Genomic DNA, 24555 nt, shown 5'->3' with positions numbered 1-24555 from the left:
GAGGAACATTGCTCCCACTTTCCCACTTACAGGTTCATCCAGTAGGGAAGCTGAGCACATGTGCCAGAGACACACACACACAGAGAACATGACATGGCCAGCTATGCAGAGAGGATGCTGCCTTCAACTGCACCTATATATTGGGCTGATCATAGAATCATAGAATCATAGAATGGCATGAGTTGGAAGGGACCCCAAGGATCATAGATCTCCAACCCCTATGCCACAGGCAGGACCACCAACCTCCAGGCCTGGATCTACACAAGGTTGCCCAGGGCCCCATCCAACCTGGCCTTGAACACTTCCAGGGACGAGGCATCCACTACATCTCTGGGCAGCCTGTTCCAACACCTTACCACTCTCTCTGTAAAAAACTTCCCCCTAATATCTAATCTAAACCTTTCCTCCTTTAGTTTTAATCCATTCCCCCTTGTCCTGCCATTATCTGCCCTTTTGAAAACTTGAATCCCCTCCTGTTTATATTCTCCCTTCAGGTACTGGAAGGCTGCAATGAGGTCTCCTCGCAGCCTTCTCTTCTCTAGGCTGAACAAGCCCAGCTCCCCCAGCCTCTCTTTGTAGGGGAGGTGCTCCAGCCCTCTAATCATCTTTGTGGCCCTCCTCTGAACCCTCTCCAACAGTTTTACATCTTTCTTGTATTGCAGGCCCCAGATCTGGACACAGTACTCCAGATGGGGCTTCACGAGGGAAGAGTAGAGAGGGACAATGACCTCCCTGTTCCTTCTGGCCACCCCTCTTCTGATGGAGCCCAGGATACCATTGGCCTTGCGAGCTGCAAGAGCTCAATGCTGGCTCATGTCATCAAGGCCTTCTCAGCAGGGCTACTCTCAAGGAGCTCTTCTCCCAGTCTGTATCCATGTCTGGGATTCTTCCGGCCCAAGTGCAACACCTTACACTTCGCAGTGCTGAACGTCATTAGGTTCACCCGGGCCCACCTTTCCAGCCTGTCAAGATCCCTCTGGATGGCTTCCTTTCCTTCTATTGTGTCAACCACACCACTCAGCTTGGTGTCATCCACAAACTTGCTGAGGGTGCTCTCCACTCCATCATCGATGTCATTGATAAAGATGTTAAAGAGCACCGGTCCCCAGACAGACCCCTGGGGGACACCGCTTGTCACTGTCCTCCACCTGGACATAGACCCATTGACCACCACCCTTTGCCTACGTTGTGTCAAACAGTTTCTTATCCACTGGATGGTCCACCCATCAAATCCACATCTCTCCAATTTAGAGATAAGGATGTGGTGGGGGACTGTGTCAAAGGCCTTGCACAAGTCCAGGTAGATGAGATCGGTTGGCACAGAGGTGAGTCTCACCAGCCTGTAATTCCCTGGGTCTTCCTTGCTCCCTTATAAATGGGAGTGACGTGAGCTTTTTTCCAGTCCCCAGGGACCTTGCCCAACAGCCATGACTCTTCAAATATGGTGGAGAGCAGCTCGGCAACCACATCAGCAGCTCCTTCAGGACCCTGGGATGCATGTCATCCGGCCCCATATACTGTTATAAGCAGTAAGCACAGGGACCCCATTCCCTCACTTGTGGGAGAACCCACACAAGTCTTCTGCACAATGGAACCCGATCTAACTGGTTTAGTCCACCTCAGTGCTTCTTGAAAACATACACACTCACACACTGATTTTGTGGGCACCCCACACCCACAGTGCTCCCCAAATACCTACCTGATACTCCAGACTCAGGGTCTCCTCCTCACCAGCAAGTTTGGCTTGGAGTTTGACAGTGAGAGACACACATGCACCCCACACACTCCCAGACTGGCAGATACAGACATCACTGCCAGCAGCTGGCAACAGGTATATCAGCTACTGGCACTGAGCCCCTCATTCACCCCATTCCTACCTGTCCTCTCAAAAGCTATTTTTTTCATTTTCCCCTTTTTCTTATCATCTAATTTGACAAGGTCCTTGAACACATGACATTAAGGGAGTAGACACTCTTTCCTTCCACAGACCCTTACATTATTAGGCTAAGTATTGCAGAACTGACTAGTTGATGTTGGAAGGGACCTTTGCAGATCATCTGGTCCGCCTGTCCTGCTCAAGCAAGGCAACCTAAACCTAGTTGCCCAGGACCATGTCCAGATGACTTTTGAGTATCTACAAGGACAGGGATATTAAAGTAATCTGTAGATAGACGAGTAATCTGTATCTTGTCCATACAAATATGTGGATTGGGGATGGACAGGAAAGAACTCTCACAAAACCTAATTTTATACACATAAGTGCCTTAAACTGGGTGATTTCTTTAGACTTCCATCTAGTCAAGTGAAAGATATGCTATGTATCCCAGGTGACCACAATAATTCAATTTCAGGGAGAATGCAGAACCTGGCCACTGAGTTCAGTTCCTCTTCTCTGCCATGTGAATCATCCCCTTTGTCCCAAGGGTAAGTGACATGGCACAGCTCATGCTTACAAACCTAAACACTTCTCTCCATCCTCCTGCAAACCTAGTCTTGTCCATACTGCTTATTGACCTATGCTGTCTCCAAAATACGTCCTTCTGGTTGGTTGGCCCAGGCCAAAACCGCCAGGGAGTATGTTAACAAGGACACAGTACGGATGATCACAAATCAGTCCTCAAACCAAGTCTCACACTGTTTTAGTATTACTAATTTACTATTATTATGCCTAGCCATGGAGGCTGTTCCTCATACCGTGCTTCTAGGCATGATCATTATTTTTGTATGTCATACTACTTATGTCAACAGTGCCTATAGTTAAGTCATGAATTCTCTCATTTTGCAAACTGATTTAGCCCATGAAGACTTCTCAGCTCTCAGACACACTGCCAGATGTCATTCTTCCCACAGTTCTTCCAGGGGAAGGATCATGCAAACGGTCCCTCATCCTCTTCAGGAAAAGTCAGTCAGGTTAACTTAACCTGTCAATGAAAGTGGTTTAAACTAAACTGACAAACTTTGCCAAAAGCAGACTAAGGAGGATTCACATGATCCCTCTTGCTGTAGGGCTTGAGTAGTCAGAGTCATCAGCTGGAAGCCAGATACCAGCCACTAGTTGAGAGGAAATACAGGGGGTATTAAAATCTTCATATCGTCTTGGGACATGTCTTTTGGGTATCAGGCACAAAATGCAAATAATTTAAACCTTGTGTGCAACTGCTTGCTTAATGAACGCTTGCATGCTATAATCAGGCTCTTTTCTGGGAAAGCAGCAGTAAACTAATATAAGCCAGAGGTAATTATCAAGTGAGTGAAAAGTTCACACTGATGGGTGAACCAATTACAGACTAATGTGCATTTAAAGATCTTGTGACACAAGGCCATCACTGATTTGTTTAAAACAGAGGGTGATGCCATTGCAAATTTTCTAAGCTACATGCAGCTAAAAGCTTTGCAATAAACACAGCTCTTCAGTCCTGTGGCTGCCATTGGAATAAGGGTCTCTCTTTTAAGGAAGAAATCCTTGCCTCTGGAAAGACGTTTCAAGTATACATGTGTACTGTGGCTGACAGCAGCTGGTTACATTAAGCCCTTCTCCTGGACTTGCTGATGCAATCACAGATAATATTAAATACTGCTGCCAGTGGTGCTCAGCTTGCAATGACATACAATGGACACCCCAGGTGCACTGATACAGAGGAGGAGGTAGATGGCCTCAACTGAGAAAACCTGCATCTTCAACAAAATAAGAGGGAAAAGGTTATGCTTCATCCTTTGTACAGCATCTGGATAAAAAAGGGAAGGGAAGGGAAGGGAAGGGAAGGGAAGGGAAGGGAAGGGAAGGGAAGGGAAGGGAAGGGAAGGGAAGGGAAGGGAAGGGAAGGGAAGGGAAGGGAAGGGAAGGGAAGGGAAGGGAAGGGAAGGGAAGGGAAGGGAAGGGAAGGGAAGGGAAGGGAAGGGAAGGGAAGGGAAGGGAAGGGAAGGGAAGGGAAGGGAAGGGAAGGGAAGGGAAGGGAAGGGAAGGGAAGGGAAGGGAAGGGAAGGGAAGGGAAGGGAAGGGAAGGGAAGGGAAGGGAAGGGAAGGGAAGGGAAGGGAAGGGAAGGGAAGGGAAGGGAAGGGAAGGGGAGGACCTTGCATATGTATTGGATATACTATCAGCAAGGATTCCCTTATAACTATCTTTTATCCTTAATGTTGAACTGTAATTCTGATTTTAGAAGTTGCATCCACCTTTCCTCTCCAGTGTCATAGCCCAAACCCCACCTAATTGTACTGACATAACTGTTATTGTGTTTGTGGTTATAAGCACACACGCCCTGTTTTGTCTTCCTCCACCCACTGAATTTCTTGTTCATTTTTTACCTGACAGATTTCAGTGAGAAGATTTGCAAAGGAACCAGCAAACCATTGGGTCAGCATGATGATTAGGGACTATGAATTGCCAGCAAAGGGGAAGCAAGCACATCAAAGCAGAAAGCGGATGGAAGAACTCCGCTGCCCGTGAAAGAGCAACTCTGATCAGACAGAAGGTATTTACTGCTATTCAGCCATAGGCAATCTCAATTACTTTGTGTTGACAGCATGGAGTTGAAAGACATCGGCTGAGCCTGGATGCATTTGTAAAGACCATGTTTTCAAGTTTACCTTAGCCAGTTTTCAGAAAAGCTCAGAAAGGTATCATTATTGATGGCTCCTGAAAGATATGGGGATACTTAGATTAGAAATTAAATCAGGCTGCAATTTTCAATCAAAAGCACTCAACGCTGAAATCTTACATTCCTGTGGCAGAACCAGAGGACTGGGTGGCCAGAGGTGATCTGGACCAGTGCCATTAGCTTGTGACATTCCTGGGCTTTGTGCAACATCTCTGAAAATCAGGTGGCCTCAGTGAAAAGGTGAAGTTGCACCACAGCTCCCTTCGGTCAACTTCTGCATGTCTCAGCTTCATGCCCTTCCTTTGCCTGGAGTTGATGCTGCCTGCTGTGATGTTCTCATTCAAAATTCAAGCAGCAGGTGTATCACTTATTTCTTCTTTCATATCATGGTAATTCATTGGTACCAAGTCTGCTGTTAAAGGCGTTTAGTTTGAAGGAGTAGAGAATGACAACACATGTAGTACTAAAATTTGACACGCTCTTTCAACTCGGTAAGAAGACAGGCTGAATCACAAATACTGCAGGGCAGCTTGTTCCCAGCTCCAATATTTGTTCACAGCAGGAGAGGTATCATGTCTGTGACAGAGTTCATGGTCACTTTCAGAAGAAACAGCTTTTCATAAAAAACAACTTTGGAAAAAACATTTCATTGTCAAAAACACCTATGTGCTGCCGCCAAGACACTTTGCTTCCTGAGGTGGTGCTCCTGAAAGTGACATTTAGCTTAACAGATCTCACTTTCACTTTCTTTTGGTGCACAGGTCACAGTGTTTCCTGCTGATTGCCAATCTGCAGATGGCTATATTTGGATTAGTGTGTCTTTTTTAGAACACTGATCTTTCTCTTATCGGCATCGTTAGTACAAATTACAGGACAATCTTTCTTGTCCCCTGAGAGTCACTAAGGGAATTATATGAGCAAATTAGATCAATGTTAAGGCTTAAATACAACAAAATACAAATAACCCTTTTTAAGCAGTGTTTCTTATGTTAAGAATATGGCAAAAAAATATACAGTCACTATATTAAAAGTATAGTTTTTTAATGAATCTCATGGATAATATGCTAACCTCAGTTTTTTTACGATGCCCTCTTATTTTCATTAGGAAGAGACTTACAAAATTTGACTGCTGTAATTAAGGTAAATGTGTTTTTCAGGTAGGTAATCCCCTTTTGTTTATGCCTGCTAGCTACATATTGAGTGTTCTCATTTGTATTAGCACACAGGCACTGTATTTTAATTAAGTAAATAGAGTTTCTAATTAACAAACCTTAATACTTCATATATTTGGCCTAAGCATTTGAAGTTCTCCAGGAATCTTCTTTTTCCTTCAAGTTAGTTTTGCATACTTGTCATATGCAATTAGGTAGCTCCACTAACAGTTTACTCAGCACTCAGTGACAATGTGCAAGTCAACTGGAATACTTATTTGCTTTAGTTGTTAAAGACGGAATAAACCATTTATTCAGCTCAGGAAATATTCGAAGATCCTAACATATCAAATGATACATTGAAAGTCAACTTAATAATATACCTATTAAATAGCTTCTGATGTATATAAAAGTAATTTCTTACTCAGATCCTGCTACAACAAAACACATCAAAAGTTTGAAGCGCAGCTCTGTTATCTGTAAGGAAACAAAACTGCCATCTGTTACCAAAGAGCTGCCTATGTAAGAATCCCCAAATGCTGAAAGACTTCTATAATTTATCTGTAATATACCTACCAGGAAACCCAAAATTTATATCAGACTCATCTGAGAAAGACGTACTTGTCAAACTTACAATAGGTATTAATGTTAGTGTGTCTGGGATGACAGCACTAGACTTTCATCACTGAAAGAGTGGTCAGGCATTGGAACAGGCTGCCCAGAGAGGTTGTGGAGTCATGATCCCTGCAGGTGTTCAAAAACTGTAGACATGGCACTCCAGGACATAGTTTAGTTGACATGGTGGTATTGGAAAGATGGTTAGACTTAGTGATCTTAGAGGCCTTTTCCCAAAATTGAAGATTCTATGATTCTAGAGATACAGAAATGCTCAAAAGTGTTCAGAGTTGTTCACAAAATTTCAGATAAACCCACCTTTCCATTCTAGACTTGCCAAGCTGGTGAAGAGGGCTTTAAGTTAAAGTTGCTGGAGGAGGGGAACCTCAATCTATCCCACTCCTACCCATCTGATGCCAGTGCCAGCCATAGATGCCCAGAGCCAGCAGAAGAATCACAGGTCAGGAGGAGAGCATCTGAAGTTAAGCACAAAGGGATTCCAGCCACTTCGGCCAGTAAATGGACTAGGAGGGGGTGTTGTGTTCTCTGTCAATGAGCAGCTGGATAGCATGGAGCTCTACCTACAGTTTATGGGTCAGGATTAAAGGAAGGGCAGGAACAAGAGACATCATAGTGGGGATCTGCTACAGACCACCCAACCAGGAAGACTGAGCAGGTGATGCCCTCTATAGACAAATAGGAATAGTCTCATGTTCACAAGGTCTGGACTTCATGAGGAACCTCAACGACCCCAAAATCTGCTAGAGAGACAACACAGGAGGGCAGAAGCAATTCATGAAGTTCCTAGAGTGCATTGATGATAACTTCCTTCTCTGATTATTTTAAATGACTAAAAAACTGTCACACATCGATAAGTGCAGTATCTATCATTGCAAAGCCTCAGTTCCATGGCATAGAATCATAGGATGTGAGCACCAGATAGAAATTAATTTTTCACTTCTTATTTTTGAATGAACATATATGCTTCTTAAAAAGTTGATAAAACTGGGTTCACACAACAGGATATCAGATATGGGACTTTGATGTCTACGTTATAACTTTAAAACATATTTTTTTATTGAACAATTAAGGGTTTCCAGTCCTGTTTTCAGCTGAGATAGAATAAATTTCCTTAATTGTAGCTAGTATGGGGCTATGTTTTGGATTTGTGCTGGAAACAGTGTTGATAAGATAGAGATGGTTTTGATATATATATGTATATATATGTTTTATTTATTGCTTAGCTGTGCTGACAGAGTCAAGGTCCTTTCTGCTTTTCAACCAACCCCCTCCCACCACAGGATGGCTAGGGATCAACAGAAAGTTGGGAGGGAGCATAGCCAGGACAGCTGACCCAAACAGACCAAAGAGATATCCCATGCGACATGACATCACTTTCAGCTTATGAGAGTTTTGGGAAAGGGGAAGGATGAGGTGGGGGGGTGGCAGTGTTTGGAGTGATGGCAATTTGTCTTCCAACATAACCATTATACATGATAGAGCCCTGATTTCCTGGAGATGGTTGAACATCTGCCTGCCATGGGAAGTGGTAAATGAATTCCTTGTTTTGCTTTGCTTGCAGGTGTGGCTTTTGCTTTGCCTATTAAACTGTCTTTATCTCAACCCACAAGTTTTCTCACTTTCACTCTTCTGATTCTCTTCCTCATCCTGCTGAGGGGAATGAGTGAGCAGTTGTGTGGTGCTTAGTTGCCAGCCAAGCCTAAACCACAACATCTGACAGCATCTTCTTACTACCAGAATCACCATGACTTCAGAATTTTGCAAAGGAAAAAAAAATAAACTTAACAAACAAACTAGGATGACTGATTGGAAGAAGTTTGAAAAACGTAATTATACCATCTGAGGTTCACAAAACTAGATGAATATGTGTGTGTGTGCATGCAGCTATTCACTCCTGGAAATGTAGAACACCAGCATAAGGTTATTATAGGCATCATTTTATATACTAATCATGATCACAGAACATAATAAGAATTTGATCAGTGGGTCCACTTAACCTTAAAAAGTTGACTTAAATTAGTGAAATCCCCTTCCAGATGATTTGCATTTAATTATTATTTTATCTTTTTCAATTAAAAAATGTAAATAAGTATCCGTGCCAAGCTTGACCTGACCAATATAAAATACATCTAAAAGATACAATATTTCACATATCAAACAAGATGATCTGTACAAACCAGTGTTTCTGTGACCAAAATGCTGGTGTAAAAGGATTAGCTTTGCAATCTGAAAAGCCAATAGAGCAGAATCCTGGCAGAAAATACTAATTTTAATCCTTAGGATCAGTGATGAAGGACATGAGACAGGAGCTTCTGGCAGCTTTGTCCTCTCGGTAATGAGAGCATTAGCTGATCGTAACTGTTCAACATGTCAGGATGACAGAGAGGAGCACTCAGATCTCACACAGCCTGAGCTTTACATTTGACCTCCATACAGAAACAAATCAGCAGTCACTAGGGATCAATGCTGCACAAACACAAAATACTACCCATGTGGGGCAACTCTATTTTGCTGTCACTCCAATTTCCATTTCAGCCTGTAGACCCACACAAAGTATATTATGGCAATTTTGTCTTGAACTTACAAAGACATAGATTTCTGTGGCAAAGGTACCTTGAAGTCAAAAGGTTATCCTCTCCTTGTCAGTCCTAGCTATTATTAGCTGCGTTTCAGACAAATGCACATGCTGTAGTGGTACACCTTGGATATATCTGCATGGAGATCCCCAGGCTGGCTCTGAATGAGTTAGGTTCAGAACTGGAAGCAGTGTAGCTACAGTGCCAGGACTAATCATTCTCCTCTTCAGGAGCAACTCACAACCATATTCATTGGGCAATCAACACAACGCTGACACGAGTGTATTGTTTCTGTGAGCCAAACTCTTTGCTACTCTGCAGTGCAGGTAAACTAATTCACTTAGAGCTAGTTCTATTGCTGGGATAGTTTTATACTGGATGGATAAAGCATTCAATTTATTGTGAAAAACGGCCATTTGAATAACTCAGTAATGCTGGCCTGACTCACCTGGATGTGCCCCATCAAACCCAATCATGACTTTTACATTGCATGATCCACAGTGGTGCCATATTCCATATAGCTAGAAAAGCTCTCAAGCAGCAACAATCAATTTATTGCACAAGACTTCAGACACTTTGGTAACAGCAAAGAGCCTCGATTCTGATGTATAGGAGATGGACTTATTTTGATGACCTGTCCCATGATACTGACGAAGTCAAAAGCACCTATGTGACGGTATGCTTCCCCCGTTGCCCCCATGTTTTCCTGTTTATCCTGTTTACATGGATTGATTGATAACCATTGGTGCTGATTGTGATTTCTGCATCCGTCTCACAGTTCAGGAAAACAGATAACAACACAATAGCCAAGGATTATCTATGCTAATGTGCCCACCAAACACTGGTCAGTGTCCACTGGCATATATAGGTGGTATGTAAATATGAGCCAATCATCTTACTCCATAAATAGTGAGCAGTCCAAGAGCCCTTTGAGCTCTCCTTAGACGACAGCGGGCTGCACGTCAGGATCTCCCCTTGAAAGGGACACCTCCTAAGGTTACTCCTTGAGGTCAAGAGAATCCTTGCTGCAACAAATCCTCGGTAAGTGAGTTGCGAGTAAGTGCACTGACATTTGTGATCTTAGCTAAGAAATTGAAAGGATTGATTGTACGTATAATCCTTTAGACATAAACCGTTGACCAAGTCTGGGACTAAGACTGAATCTAGCCGCACCTAGGCTCCTCTCTGAGCAGGAGTTTAGAAAGCAAGGGGATTCTTTCTGAACCTCGTGACTCAATGGGAGGGTCTCCCTGATAGATTCATCTGACCCTGTTCTCTATGCACTAACTAATCAAGATTACCTTACCATCGAATCTTAATCATTGTCGCATTTATTGCCAAACACCATTACACCCTTTTGTTTATATCAATAAACATATTATTGCCTCTTTCTTAAGAGTGAAGTGCATCCCTCTGATCTATCGTAGAATCATAGAATTGTAGGGGTTGGAAGGGACCTCCAGAGATCATCGGGTCCAACCCCCCTGCCAAAGCAGCTCCCTAGGACATATCACTCAGATAGGCGTCCAGACGGGTCTTGAATATCTCCAGTGAAGGAGACTTCACCACCTCCCTGGGCAGCCTGTCCCAGGGCTCTGTCACCCTCACTGGGAAAAAGTTCTTCTGCATGTTGGTGCAGAACCTCCTGTGCTACAACTTGCAGCCATTGCCCCTTGTCCTGTTCCCACAGACCACTGAAAAGGGGCTGGCTGATTCCCCTTGCATCCCCTGCTTCAGATAATTATAAACTTTAATTAGGTCCCCCCTTAGTCTTCTCTTCTCAAGGCTGAACAGTCCCAACTTACTCAGCCTTTCCTCATAGGGGAAATGCTCCAGGCCCTTAATCATCTTCGTAGCCCTTCTCTGGACTCTCTCCAGGAGATCCCTGTCCTTCTTATACCAAGGAGCCCAGAACTGGACACAATACTCCAGGTGGGGCCTGACCAGGGCAGAATAGAGGTGGAGGATCACCTCCTTCGACCTGCTAGCTACACTCCTCCTGATGCACCCCAGGATCCCATTGGCTCTCTTAGCCACTGCTGGCTCATGGCCAACCTGTCATCTACCAGGACCCCCAGGTCCTTCTCCACTGAGCTCTTCTCCAGTGGGTCATCCCCCAGCCTGTACTGATACTGATGGTTATTCCTCCCCAGGTGCAAGACTCTACACTTGCTTTTGTTGAACTTCATCTGGTTTCTCCCTGCCCAGCTCTCCAGCCTGTCCAGGTCTCTCTGGATGGCAGCGCAGTGTTCCTGCGTGTCAGCCACTCCTCCCAGCTTTGTATCATTGGCACTTGCTGAGGGTGGATGCTATTCCCTCATCAAGGTCGTCAGTGAAGATATTAAACAGGACTGGACCCAACACTGAGCCCTGGCGAATACCATTAGTCACAGGTCTCCAGTCAGACTCTGCTCTACTGATCACCACCCTCTGGGCTCGGTCCAACAGCCAATTCTCAACCCACCTCACTGTCCACTCATCTATCCCATGCTCTCTCAGCTTTGCTATCAGGATGTCATGGGAGACAGTTACAAAGGCCTTGCTGAAGTCAAGGTAGATGACATCCACTGCTCTCCCTCCATCTACCCAGCCTGTCATGAGATCGTAGAAGGCTATGAGATTGGTTAAGCACAATTTCCCCTTGGTGAATCCATGCTGACTACTCCTCATGACCTTCTTCTCGTCCAATTGCCTGGGACATCTGCGATAACCTAGTTACTGTAGTCTTACATAAGAGCATACTAGATGGTTAAGCAAGAAAGAGAAGAAGGAGTTGCTGCTGTAGTTGTGGGTTGGGGTTTTTGCAAGTCTCCTGGTTCACGTATGACCTTCAGAATGCAAATACACACCTACAGCTGTGAAAGCCGGCTAAAGTCTGAACGGTTTCTGTAAAAAGAGACTTATGCATGCATACTTAAACATATAAGATGCACTCATCTATGTATTTGTCATTCTGCATTCATCTATGTATTTGTCATTCTGTCTGTCTGTCTACGTACACTTTGGCTATACAGCATCTTAAAATAAAAAAAAATGTATGCAAAAGAGACATCATGCTACTGGACTACCACTAACTATCTGAATATCTCATGCAGTATGTGCCACACTAAGAGCAAAAATCTTCAACTACTTGTCAAAACAGCCATAATACACTCTTCACAATAAGCAGAATACTCTACTGTCAGTTAAATTACTAGCACAAGGCACCAATACCACCTAGTTTTTCAGAAGATATATCTAGACATTTCCATGAGCCAAGATCTTGGGCAGAAACTTACTAAGAAATTTAGCTCTGAAAATGAGGATACAGCTCTCATTGCATAATTGTCATTCCAAGTCTCCCTTCTTTCTTAGCCTGATCCAGACTAAACCACTCAGAATCTTCATTACTTATGCAAGTCAGGGGTCCCATAGTTGACAAAATCATGTTGCTAACATTAATAACCACTGACCTTGAATTAATCTATGTAAAGAAAAGAGCCCCATCTGTGGACACTTAAATTGGTATTCCTGAGAACTATTACAAGGTGAAAACAAAGGAACTGAGGATATAATTCATGTCCTTTGCTTGTTCCTATTAACTAATTAATGCATCATGTTCTTTCACTGCCATGAAAAAAAACACTGGGAAAAATTATTCCATGGCAGCTCAATAGCTACCAATGCTTCCCTGATAATGTTACCCTTTCTGGCATAAGAAACACAGACCTTTGATTTTGCTGGAATCCTTTGGAGCCTGGAAGGCAAACAAGTCCTGCTTCGCTCTTACTTAGTATTGTAGTCAGCTGGTCTGCTCAACAAGAAACGAGTATTGTTTGCATTCATGAGAAATATATGAAAAATAAACTGACATTTACTTTTACATATGTGCAAGGTAACATGATTTCTGTATTGGTAATGCAACTTTCTTCCTTTTCAGCTGTATTTTCCATAACATTAAGATAAATTGTCACCACGTTTTATCTTCCATACTTTTTGACTGCAAGTACAGGCTATGGATGGTGTTTTTAATAAAATGCTACTATTCTAGATGGAAAATGTATGACTTCTTCATACTTTAGGATACTTATGAATTGGACAATTCATTTTAAAAGATATTCTTTTTCTTATGCTAACAATTTTAAATAAATACAATAAATAAATAATGTTCAGTTTCTTCAGCTACTTCAATTTGAAACATAAATTTAAGCAGCAAAATCTTCTCCCATCATTTGAAATGGAGTAAGGGCTGCAGCTTCATTTTATCTCTTTCTAAACATATCTATGAAGAAATACCATTGCAGGTAAATAATAAATGATAGTCACTGCTAACAAATAAACTAAACAAGGAAAGGCATTACAAAATCACTGCCCCTCACAAATCAGAACTTGAGTTCAGTGCTGCAAATATGTATGACTGCAAGAGATGCAACTGCAACTGGGAAGATCACTGTGGTTTGCATATGTCTTAGAGTGCTTTAGGACCGAATCTTAGCCTAAAATAATACATTAACATCTAAGTTTCATGGTCAGAGTGGATGCCATGCTAGAGCACCATCTTATACCTCCTATAGTTAGTTTTCCAGCCTTTTGAGGAGGCAAAGCTGCTGTTCCACTCCAAAGAAAAGCTGCAGACACACTGGATGAAACTACTCTAGTTCTAATTAATCTGTATAAATACTAATTTAAAAGGGGTGACTTGCATTTAATTATTCAGGTTTGCAAATTATGCCCATGAATGAGATCCAGAGAGCCTACTTAGGTGCTTAAAAGAGTGAGTCATATTTTCAGGAAGCCTCTTCAGAAAGCCAGCAAACTCCAGCCATAGCCAGCCAGTCTTACACCTATATTATTCATCACTTACATTTTGAATCACAGACATTCCATATGCACCTTGCACAAGTACTCAAAGACTGTCACAGTGCAGATGCGTTAGTATAGTGATACCTAAACTCTACTCAGTTCCCTAGCTAATCCTACTCACTGAGCAAGCTCATTAAAATACATCAAAAGCAATAAGCCCAGTAGAAAGCACTGCATTGCTCTCTAGTGTACTGGTCATGACAGTCATTTGTCAGCAAAGGGGAGATCTGTATCCCACTCCACATTTCACATTACATTGGTCCTGGTCACCAGAAACAACTGTGGGTGCTAAAGCAAAACAGTAAGAACTCTTCTTCCCCTGCCTCCATGACAAGAGTGACACAGTTTCTTATTTGTTCTTCTGACACAACCCCAGAAATTCCATTGTGGGGTTGTCCTCTCAGATATTGTCCAAGGAACTGTTCAGGTAGTTTTTCTGGTAAGTTGCAGATACTAATTTGGTAGGAGCACTGTCCAATTTCTGGCTAAATGCTCTAACCACTGATACTTTAGCAAGAAAGAGCTTTGCCTAGATACAGTTGCCCCCTCAGAAGAGCATGGCTATGTACAGCAGATACAGTTGTGTTCAGGTAGCAGCAGCAAATAGTTTCTCCTCCAGGGAACAGGCAGCTATAAGCTGGAGATAAGTAATGCTGTTAGTTTTCTATCACAGAACTAAGGCTAGGGGTCTCCCAAGGATATTCTCTCATGTTAAATTCCTACCTTTTCTTATATACATGTTTTCACAACAAGAAAAACATGCCTAAAGTAATAATTAATTTATTGGATTTTGTGATCTTTGCTCTCTCATTCACTTATTTTTATTTTGTTTTTACTGCCTTTGAGATTTTAATAAACTACAGATTTGCAGCAAGTAATAATTATTTTTTTAAAATTTGAAGACTCATTCTCACTCTGTAAGCCTTGGAGAGACATCATTAAAAATGTGTATTTCTGGTTTTGTGTAGGAAGGTCCATCTGCTTCAGCTAACCTTTGAAGAGGGGTTGGTAGTTTGAGGTATATGTTGGTGTATGAGCTGTTACCATTTCAGTATATGATGCAGCACAAAGGAACAACGGACGAATTTTATTGTGTTTGGGGTTTATAATTTTAAATAATTAGCAGGACACTGTATGTTAGACCTTTTATTTCATTGTGAACCTAAAGGAAAAGTAGAATAAACATTGTCTTCTTTAATAATATTACATCACTCTGGTAGATCAGATGAACAGTCTATCAAGACTAATATTTTACCTCTGTTCATGACTTAACCTTTTGAAAAAGTGCATGTGTTTTGGATGGGTAGGTAACAGTGAAAATTTACTGTGTAAACACATTACAGCTGGCCAACTGTTTTTAATACTCTGCACTGATCCAAGATTTGTCATCAATTTTATGGGATTGCAAATCCAGTTGGAAAAGGCAACTGGTCTTCTGTGAGTTCTTTTTTTAACTTACCACTATATATAATATATAAAATCAATAGAAAAACATACTAATGGTGGAGAATCTGGTTGACAAATAGATTTTCCAAAGTAAAGGGAAGTGGGAAGACATGTTTCTTGCAGGCTCCACCTTTGGCTTGATGGTATTTGGTATCTTTAGCAATGATCTGTAATAAAACCACCGCTAATAAAATCCAATAGTGACAAAAAATCATCGACTAGACCATAACAATAAGAATAAGTCTTTTATATGGATCTAGGATGATAAATGTATATTTGCCTATTAGGAAGTAAAATCAACATGGCAACTGTGTCTTACAGAGCCATTTCTCAAAAAAATTACTTTGATGAAGAGAGGGTGGCATTGAGCATACCATGACAGCATGATAACGCTAGCAAGGAGGGAAAGCATGACTAAATCGGGGTTATCTGAACAGGTCTATGGATCTAGAATAAATCCAGAGAACACGGACCAGTGTTAAGGGTATGTCCATGGATTAATGTATCCAGCTCTGGCAGTCACATTTCAAAAAGAGTGTTGAAAAATAGGATGTCATTCAGCAAAGAATGACAAGACACCTTTTAAGTTCATCTCTTCTTCAAGGCAATGAATCTGCTCTTTCGCTTATACCTGCACAGACTTCCCATGTTAAGGGATGTACCACCCACAAACATTACTCTAGTCATAAAATGAGCCAGCTACTTTTCAAATCCAGCTCTGATATTTTATTCTATTACTTCCTGTGGCTATGAATTCCACATGCTGAGAATAGATATATCCATAAATAACCTTAATAACCACTGTTGAAAAGTAGGTGTTTAGGGAGTTTTTAAAATATATTTTATTTACCTGACATGCAGTAGGAGCTCTATTGTGTACAGGGAATTCTGACAGACTTTAAAACTTGCAACATATGGTATTACAAACCATAATAGCCACAGTGAATATATCCAGCTTCTTCCAAAATGCAATGAGCTAAAGTATCTGTCTGCTGTGTGGAAAGGTCATTAAATATATTTTTATGTGGTATCTCATAACAACACCACATTTATCAATTTGTAATATGTTATAATTTTAATACATGTATGCATACACAATTATAGATTATATAAAAAGAAGTTACTGTTCACATAGTTTTCAAGTGATAATGATTTGTCCTTAGTAAAAAAAAACTATTTAAGTTGATAAAAGCAAGTATTGGGAGTAGTTTTTTCACTTGAGTGAAAATAGTTGCCTAGTTCAAGAAAATGTTGAAAGCAATTCTGAAGTAACTTTTAAAAATAAAAAGTAAGGAATTAATAATAAAGGATGTTGACTAAGGGACAACACAATGAAGAGATAAAATTCAGACAAAACAGAACTCTGTTAGGCCAATATCTTGTCTGAATTTACATGGTAGATCATGTGCAATGTTTAAATACTTAATAGATTCAATGTGTGTTCACTGCATCTTTCCACATCATTAAAAAAGGTAATTTCTGGAAGTTTGACATGTAAAATATCATGGGGGGGCGGGGGGGGGAAAGAGACAGCTTTGCCCCAGGGGAGACAAAACATACTACTAACTATAGGATATAGAACACACATGCAGTAACAGCAAAAAATCAAAATATTAAGATTTTATTTTGCACAAATAGCAAAACTCATGGCTTCCTTCTGCACCTTCAGGACCTTCAGAGAAGACACACAGCTCTGTAAGTTTTGGTAAGCTGTTTCAGAAAGAAAGACTTAGATAATTCTCTTCTTAAAACTCTCTAATTCAGCAATGCAAAAGCTTTGTGTCAAGGTAGCGCTTGTACTGCTGGTGATGCCATGCTGTGCAGCAGTGCCAGTCCATGTGTCACCTGCCTCAGTCTTAAACTGTGCCCTCAGCCCCAAGCCCACAAGCTCTTAGTCTGGTCAACTAAAGTGTAGCAGTGCTGAAAATTATGTTTTGAAATTAGAGGTTCCAGCTTTGACCTTTCTGGTATAAGCATAAGGAAATGTATTATTTGGACAATAAAATATAAGAGAAAGACAGCTGTGAGACTTTTGGAATTGAATTACATGAAACACTATAAATACTACACCGTAATTATTTTATTACAAAATGCTTGCTACCAGCTTTCTTGGAGACAGGTCTACTTCAAGATGACAGAACTTTATTGTTTAATATAGGCAAACTGCAGACATTTCTTCTTCTCAGCATCTTGAATAGCAGATCTCAAGCCTGTCCATGCTGCTAAGTGAAGAAAAGCATCTTTGGAGAAAGAATAATTAGGTCTTGCTTTCTGAAAAGTGTTTAAATCTCTGTAATTGGGACTGAGACATGCACAAGAATTGAATATATTGATGTATCAGATCACAGAATCATAAAGTAATTTTGGCTCAATAGGGTGTCAGGAGTTCATTTAGTCCTGTTTCCTGCTCAAAGTGTCAAGTGCAAGACCCCTCAGTTATCTTTATCACTGACTGAAGAAAGGACACAGTGATTAATTGCAACATGTATTTTATATAATGAAACAAATTTACTAAGCCCAAAACACAATAATATACAAAGATCTTTCTCAGCTCCTCTGCAAAAGCAACATAGGCAGCCAGTTAGAAGTTGGGATGCCAAAACTGCATAGTTCTCACATTACACTTGACCAAATAGTGGGGACTCCTGCGATATTGCTTCTACCTGGTTAAAGCAAAATTGAAGCACTGATTTAGTTTGTCCTTGTATAGTCACTGAGGTTTACATGTCCACGCAATCTAGACCTGTTCATGTTATTAGAAAAGATTGATGTGAAGGTGACACATCTAGAACTGCTAATATCAGTAGGTTAGAAAAGCAATTTTTAAGTCATTTCACTTCGAATTTCAGTCAGAAATGGGACAAAACTCAGAAAGCAGAGACACTGGCACCTGTTCCACATTTTTCATAGAGGAAACAACAGCAGTACCATGGGAGTTGATATACATATTACTGGTATTGAACTTCCTTACAGATTTGTTTTTTCCCTTTCTCAGTCAGGAAGCATTTAAAGCCAAAAGCTGCTTAAACCTCATACCAGAATCCCAATTTTCATAGAAATACTGACAGATCTCTCTACCAACTGCAGAGGAGCAGCCACCTCTTTGCAAGTATAAAAATTAGCCCTGAGCATGAACCTTTCACTGGTAGGCTCAGCATTCTCAGCAGAGATCCTCGATCACACAGCTACAGTCCACTCACCAAGATGTGCCATATTCCTATCTCCTGTGGTTTGCAGGACCTCGGGATGTGATTCTGCCCTCACGGATGGGAAATACAGCCTTCCATATGGATCACAGTGCTTGCACCCCACAAAAACTTATAACCTTCCTGGTTACTACATATACTAAATGTGAATATGCTTATAGTATGTATAATGCATACTGTATTCATATAACTATAAATAATAGTATTAAAATACGTATACTCCTTCAGAAATCTAATTCAGATGTCTTTTTTAATGCATATATGTTTCTATGAAGGAGAATTCACCACATGTTCTGGTCCTTTTTTAGCCTTCATTTGCAAATATCATTAATATTCTCATAGGAGACTTACTTTTTTCCTAGAAGCCAATATGATCATCTAAGCAGCCTGATCTTGACTACCCTGAAAAACTAAGTATCTCTGTGCATCCACAGTATTTTGAAATTTCAGTTTCTGGATTACATGATCCAGGTGTGGCCTTTGAAGAATGCTAGAATGAATGGAGAATATGAGACCTGCATGACTGAGAAGTCTCCTGTTACCTGCTCTTATCTACCTGACAGTGGAAGCCAAGTCTCAATTAAGTTTACCTATAAGCTCAGACTGTCCCGCATATAAGCAAATTATTCTCTGTATACATGTGTTAAAGGGAAAGGTTCTCATGCACAATTTATCATCAGCATAAGGTGATAAAACCCATGATGTGTAATAGAGAAACTGCTATTCAACATATTTTTGTACTGTTAAATATGGTTATGTACTGCTTTCTGCAGCTTCTGTTTCACATCTAACAATGGTATAAACTTTTACCTCAAACTTCTGTATTTCAGATTTATTAGAGTAATTCACATCAATGAAAGTATCAATGAGCTGACAGTTGATTAGTGATTGGCATTAGTCCTTCTTATTCTGGGAATGATTTACCATATACAAAAGGGAAACAGAATGATTTGTTAAAATGATTGTATTTGATATCTTGCACCAAATGCCTGGAAGAATAACGAATTACAACTAAGGACAGGCATCTTCATTTTGCCTGTGATAATTTGAAAGTCACTGAGACGTTATTGATTCAGAATTGAGTGTTATGGAGCTTTTATTTTATATATTCTTTCATTTCACCTGTGGGAACAGATAGCATGATGGAGAGTAAAATTAATAATGAAAAACTGGATTAAATTGGACAGTGAATGGGCAGAACGAAAAATAAGATAAGAGACTCTCTATATATAAGCAGACAGCAGAAATGTCCTGGTTTTGGTTGGAACAGAGTTAATCTTTCTAGTGGCTGGTATAGTGCTGTATTTTGGGTTTAGTATGAGAATAATGCTGATCGCACAATGATGGTTTTAGTTGTTTCTAGGTACTTGTAGTGTCTTCATTAAGTCAAGGACTTTCCAACTTCCCACTGCCTGCCAAGTGCACCAGAAGCTGGGAGACCGCAGCCAGGACAGCTGACCCTGACTGGCCAAAGGGATATTCCCAACATATAACATCATGCTCTGGATAGAAGTGGGGAAGCTAACTGTGAAGCTGCTCAGAAACAGAGTGAGTATCAGCAGGGGGTTTGTTTCCACATGTGGTGAGCACCTGTTCTTTATATATATATTTAATTGTTGCTGTTTGGTTTTGTTGTTGCTGCTGTTATTATCATCGTCACCTTTTTCCTTTGTTGTTCTATTAAACTGTCTTTATCTGAATGCATGAGGGTTTATCCCATTGTTTTCTCCATCCCCTTGCAGGGGGAAGAGGTGAGCAAGTAACTTCATGGAGCTTGGTTATCCGCTGGGATTAAACCATAATATAAATAACAGCAGAGATGTCAACTTTAAGCGTGTACACAGGGAAGAAAAGAATGTGATACCATAGACTATGCATTTGCTCATTCACACAAAAAGTTGAAATCCATAAGATCTGCCTCAATTTACTAATGACAACTATACTTAAAAGTAAGGTTAGTAGTCTTATGCTGGAGCCTCCAGCATAAGGAAGACAGAGGAGGTTATCAGGTAGCATAGCACTTATGAGTGTATGAGGATGGGTTGAGAGAGTTGGGGTTGTTCAGAAGAGAAGGGTCCTTATAGCAGCCTTCCAGTACCTAAAGGAGTACTACAAGAAAGCTGGAGAGGGACTAGTTACCAGGCAGTGTCATGATAGGACTAGGGGTAACAGTTTTAAACTGAAATAGGGTAGATTTAGGCTAGATATAAGAAAGAAATTATTTACTATGTAGGTGGTGAGGCACTGTAATAGGCTGCCCAGGGAGGTTTTGGATGCCACCTCACTGGAAGTGTTCAAGGCTAGGCTGGATGGGACTTTGGGCAGCCTGGTCTAGTGGAGGGTATATATATCAGTGTATCAATATCAGAGCATGCCAGAAAGAAGTCGCTTGGTTGTGACTAACACTTGTGTTGATCCAAAAAAAAAAAAAAGTATTGAAATCATACTAACCTACACCTGATCTATAGTTACTGAAATAGATGGGTTTTAAAGTTCTTTTCCTTTATCCAGATAACTTGGCACATTCTGTCACCAGTCACCCTGGAAGTGCAGGTTACTGTGCCCATCACAGGCACCATTTTGGGACATAACAGTGACCTCTGGAAGAGTCCTTTTCCACCAGTGCTGGTGAAAATTCCTCTAATCTGAATGTTGCAGGATCAAAGCTTAGTACATTCTCTTTAAAAATGGTAAGTGTGTTTGAATTTACTTATGATTTAACACAGGAAAAATTGGTAATGACAAAGTCTCTAGAGACAAGTATGTTGACAACTTTGCAGTTCCTTTCATAACCAAATATCTGTGACCTGTAAAAAAATGCAGAATATGTAAATGCATATGTATCAGTTTGGGAGGTTTTGCTGTTGTGTCTGTTGAAGTGCCTCGATCTAAATTCTTAATTCCTTTGAGACTAACAGTAGCATTCAATTGTCTTCAGGACCACTGGGAGATGTTGTAACCCCAGACTGGTTACCTCCTACTGGAATTAAAGAAAACTATGCACACAAACTGAAGTTACAGTGCTGTTGCATGATATTTTCTGAAGTTATTAGATCTAAAAAACAATAGACAAAATCATCCAGAAACTTTTCTCCACATGAGTCCTGTTGCCTCCTGTTGTTTACTATTGAAAACTGCATTACCATATTTGGAGTTGATTTGCATTTAATAATGAGAACCTGTTTAAACCTGAATGCTGCTGGATGTCTGTTTCTTTCACAAACAATAGTGATGTTTCTCATTTCACATACTATTGCAATGGCGTTGACTGTTTTGGGAGATGTCTGGAATGTCTGTTGCTATTTTTTACAAAGGGAAGTCAAACACTGTCTTTTGGGAGATGGAACACGTTCTCAGCAAGACCCTGAAAACTGAAGCATATTTTTTAATGCCTTATATAAAGCGGTGAGACCTTTTAGTCTTCCAAACAAGCAGTCATCCCTTTGATAAGAAAGTTATGACTGATTAATGGTTTTGGCTAGGCAAGCAAAAATTGTTAATATGCACCAATGTAAAACATTATCATATGCAGATTAATATGGAAGCCATAGGACACTTTGATTTCAGATAAAAGAATTCTTATTATGATTTTACTACTTTAGTATATCATTTCACTACTATTTTGTATACCATTTTTATGTGATATACATGTAATGTTCTTATAATTTTGTTGTTTTCTATTGTGGTTAATTATGCATTTCAGCCCTGACTATGCGAAGAGCTAAGTGCACATTCATAACTTCAAGCATGTCAGCAGTTTCATAAGCTCTCCAATACCAAGGTTTATAATTGTACCAAAGATACCACTCAGGTTTTATTTACATTTCCCTCCGAATCCTAGGTTTATCCTTCATAACAGTAAGTACAAACTTCTGAGTCTTACACAGGATTTACAGGCATTTCACAAACACCCTAAATAACAATATAAAGTAAAATACAGAGACCTATTTTTAAAAAACCCATAAAAGTGATCCTGCAGACTTTAAGCATATTGCCTGAGGAGCAAAATTCAGCTACAGAGTTCTAATAAAAGCAAGCACGAGATGGAAAGCAAATGATATCTGGATGAAAACAGTTACTTGGATAAGAAGGAATTCTGCAAGCATGTTAAATGATAACAAAGGATTCAAAGGAACCTATTTATAAAGTAGCAGGATAGCATTATGAAAAAGATTTTGCTGAATTTACATTGAAGAAGCATGGAATACGCTTTGATGTTTCAGAAATTGCTGTTCCTTTGGCACTTTACCCAGACTATTCTGAGCCCTATAAAAGGTCATTCAGTAAAAAAATAATCAAAGATGATGATGTCAACAAGGACTGCAGAAACAATACCAATCAGTAGAAATAGTGGCCCAAAAGGTCAAGGGAAACCTTACACTGTGGCAGATCTACAGAATTAAAGACAACTGTTAATCATACCCCTATTAACTTCTAATGGTTTCTGAAGGAGCCAAGCAAGCAGTGTCAACTACAGCAACTCCTATGCAATAGGCTTAGTAGGAGTCAGTAGACAGGAGTCTGATGGTGCTTGTGAAAAAAGTAAGTTCCTTGGAGAAAAAATAAAGTAGCTCCACCTTCCAATCCTTTCTGAACTGCAGCATACTACTAAAATTTTCCTAGTACACAAAGTCTATTGAACATATGTTCCAAGTACAATTCTAAAATATTTCTTCAATTATTCTTTAAATCCAGGGTACAACTGGGCTTTAATCATAAGTTTAACATTTGCTAGTAACTTATTTAGAAAATTTAGACATCATTCTTGAACAAATCCTGAAGACAAAAGTTCTGATAAACAATTATGTATTTTTCATTCCTGGTTCCATTTTGGGAAACACCTATGTAATGACTAAAATTCTCTGAATAATACAGAGTCCTAAGTATGTAAGCAAACCTTTCTTTTTTCACCATTGTTTATAAAGGTAAATTTTACTGCATGTCACAAGTGGCATTTCTACGTGCAGCAGTCCATCAACCCTTAAATTTCCTCTTAACCATCTGGCTCGGCTGTCAAATTTTTGTTCATTCTGTATAAGTGTTCCCCCAGTTTTTAAACATTTCTTAAAGAAATTACCTTTTCAGTAAAATTTCAGTGTTTAGCCAGTTGTTCAACCAGTTAAATTGCTGAAATATACTAAAATCTCATAATAAAGGATTACCTTTTGTATTAAATTTATCCAGGGATATTAGGCTAGGGAGTCTTTTCATGATATATTTGAAATCAAGACACCATATATGCCAGAAAGACCCTTCTCTTATCGAAGTCTCCCTTGGGCCCAGATTAAGGATGTTACTAGGAAACTCCCCAGCCTGGTATGGCCCCCTCACTACTACCTACTACTGCTCTTCCATGAGGGTGGTCATGAAGCTGCAACACATAGTGCAAAAGCAATCAAAGGAAACTTCCAGGTGTCAGGATGGTTACTGAAGGAATCTGGAGTACGGGGGGGGGGGGGGGGGAGGGGGTGTTCTCCTTCTCTCCTTCCCTCCTTCCGTACCTTTCTCTGGTTGTGGGCAGTGATATTAAGAGAATCAGTTTGTCACAGTCCATTAATACTTGGCTCCATGACTGGTGTTACCACCACAGTTTTGGGGTTTTTGACACAGCACCAGGCTTGATTAATTCAAATGAGATTCACCTTTCTCAAAGGGGCAAAAGGGCCTTTGCCCAGGAGCTAGCTGGGCTCATTAACCAAGCTTTAAACTAGTCTTGAAGAGGGAGGGGGCTAATATCAGGCTTGCCCAGAACAAGTTGTGGGATGATGAAACAAAGTTGGAGGGACAGGATGCCAATAAGGGCCCACAGCCTGTTGCTCAGAAATGTGCTGGATAGACCACAGTACACTTGATGTCTAGTGGACATGAGCCAGGAGCTCTCAAGGGAATTTGAACCAACAGAGAAACAGTGGTAAAGTACATCAAAGGAATTGCAACCACTCCAGCCAATCAGTCAAGTTCATCAGGGACCCAACCAAAGTCCCTCTATGCAAATGCATGTAGCAAAGGGAACAAACAGGATGAGCTAGAGACATGCACATGCCTGCAGGACCATGATTGTGTTGGCTTCATTGAGACATGGCTCCTGTGAGTGGAGTATTG

The sequence above is a fragment of the Gallinula chloropus genome, assembly GCF_964237585.1.
Source record: "Gallinula chloropus genome assembly, chromosome: 3".
In the NCBI taxonomy this organism is placed as follows: domain Eukaryota; kingdom Metazoa; phylum Chordata; class Aves; order Gruiformes; family Rallidae; genus Gallinula; species Gallinula chloropus.
The sequence above is the reverse complement of the archived record's forward strand: the minus strand, read 5'-3'. Positions refer to the sequence as shown.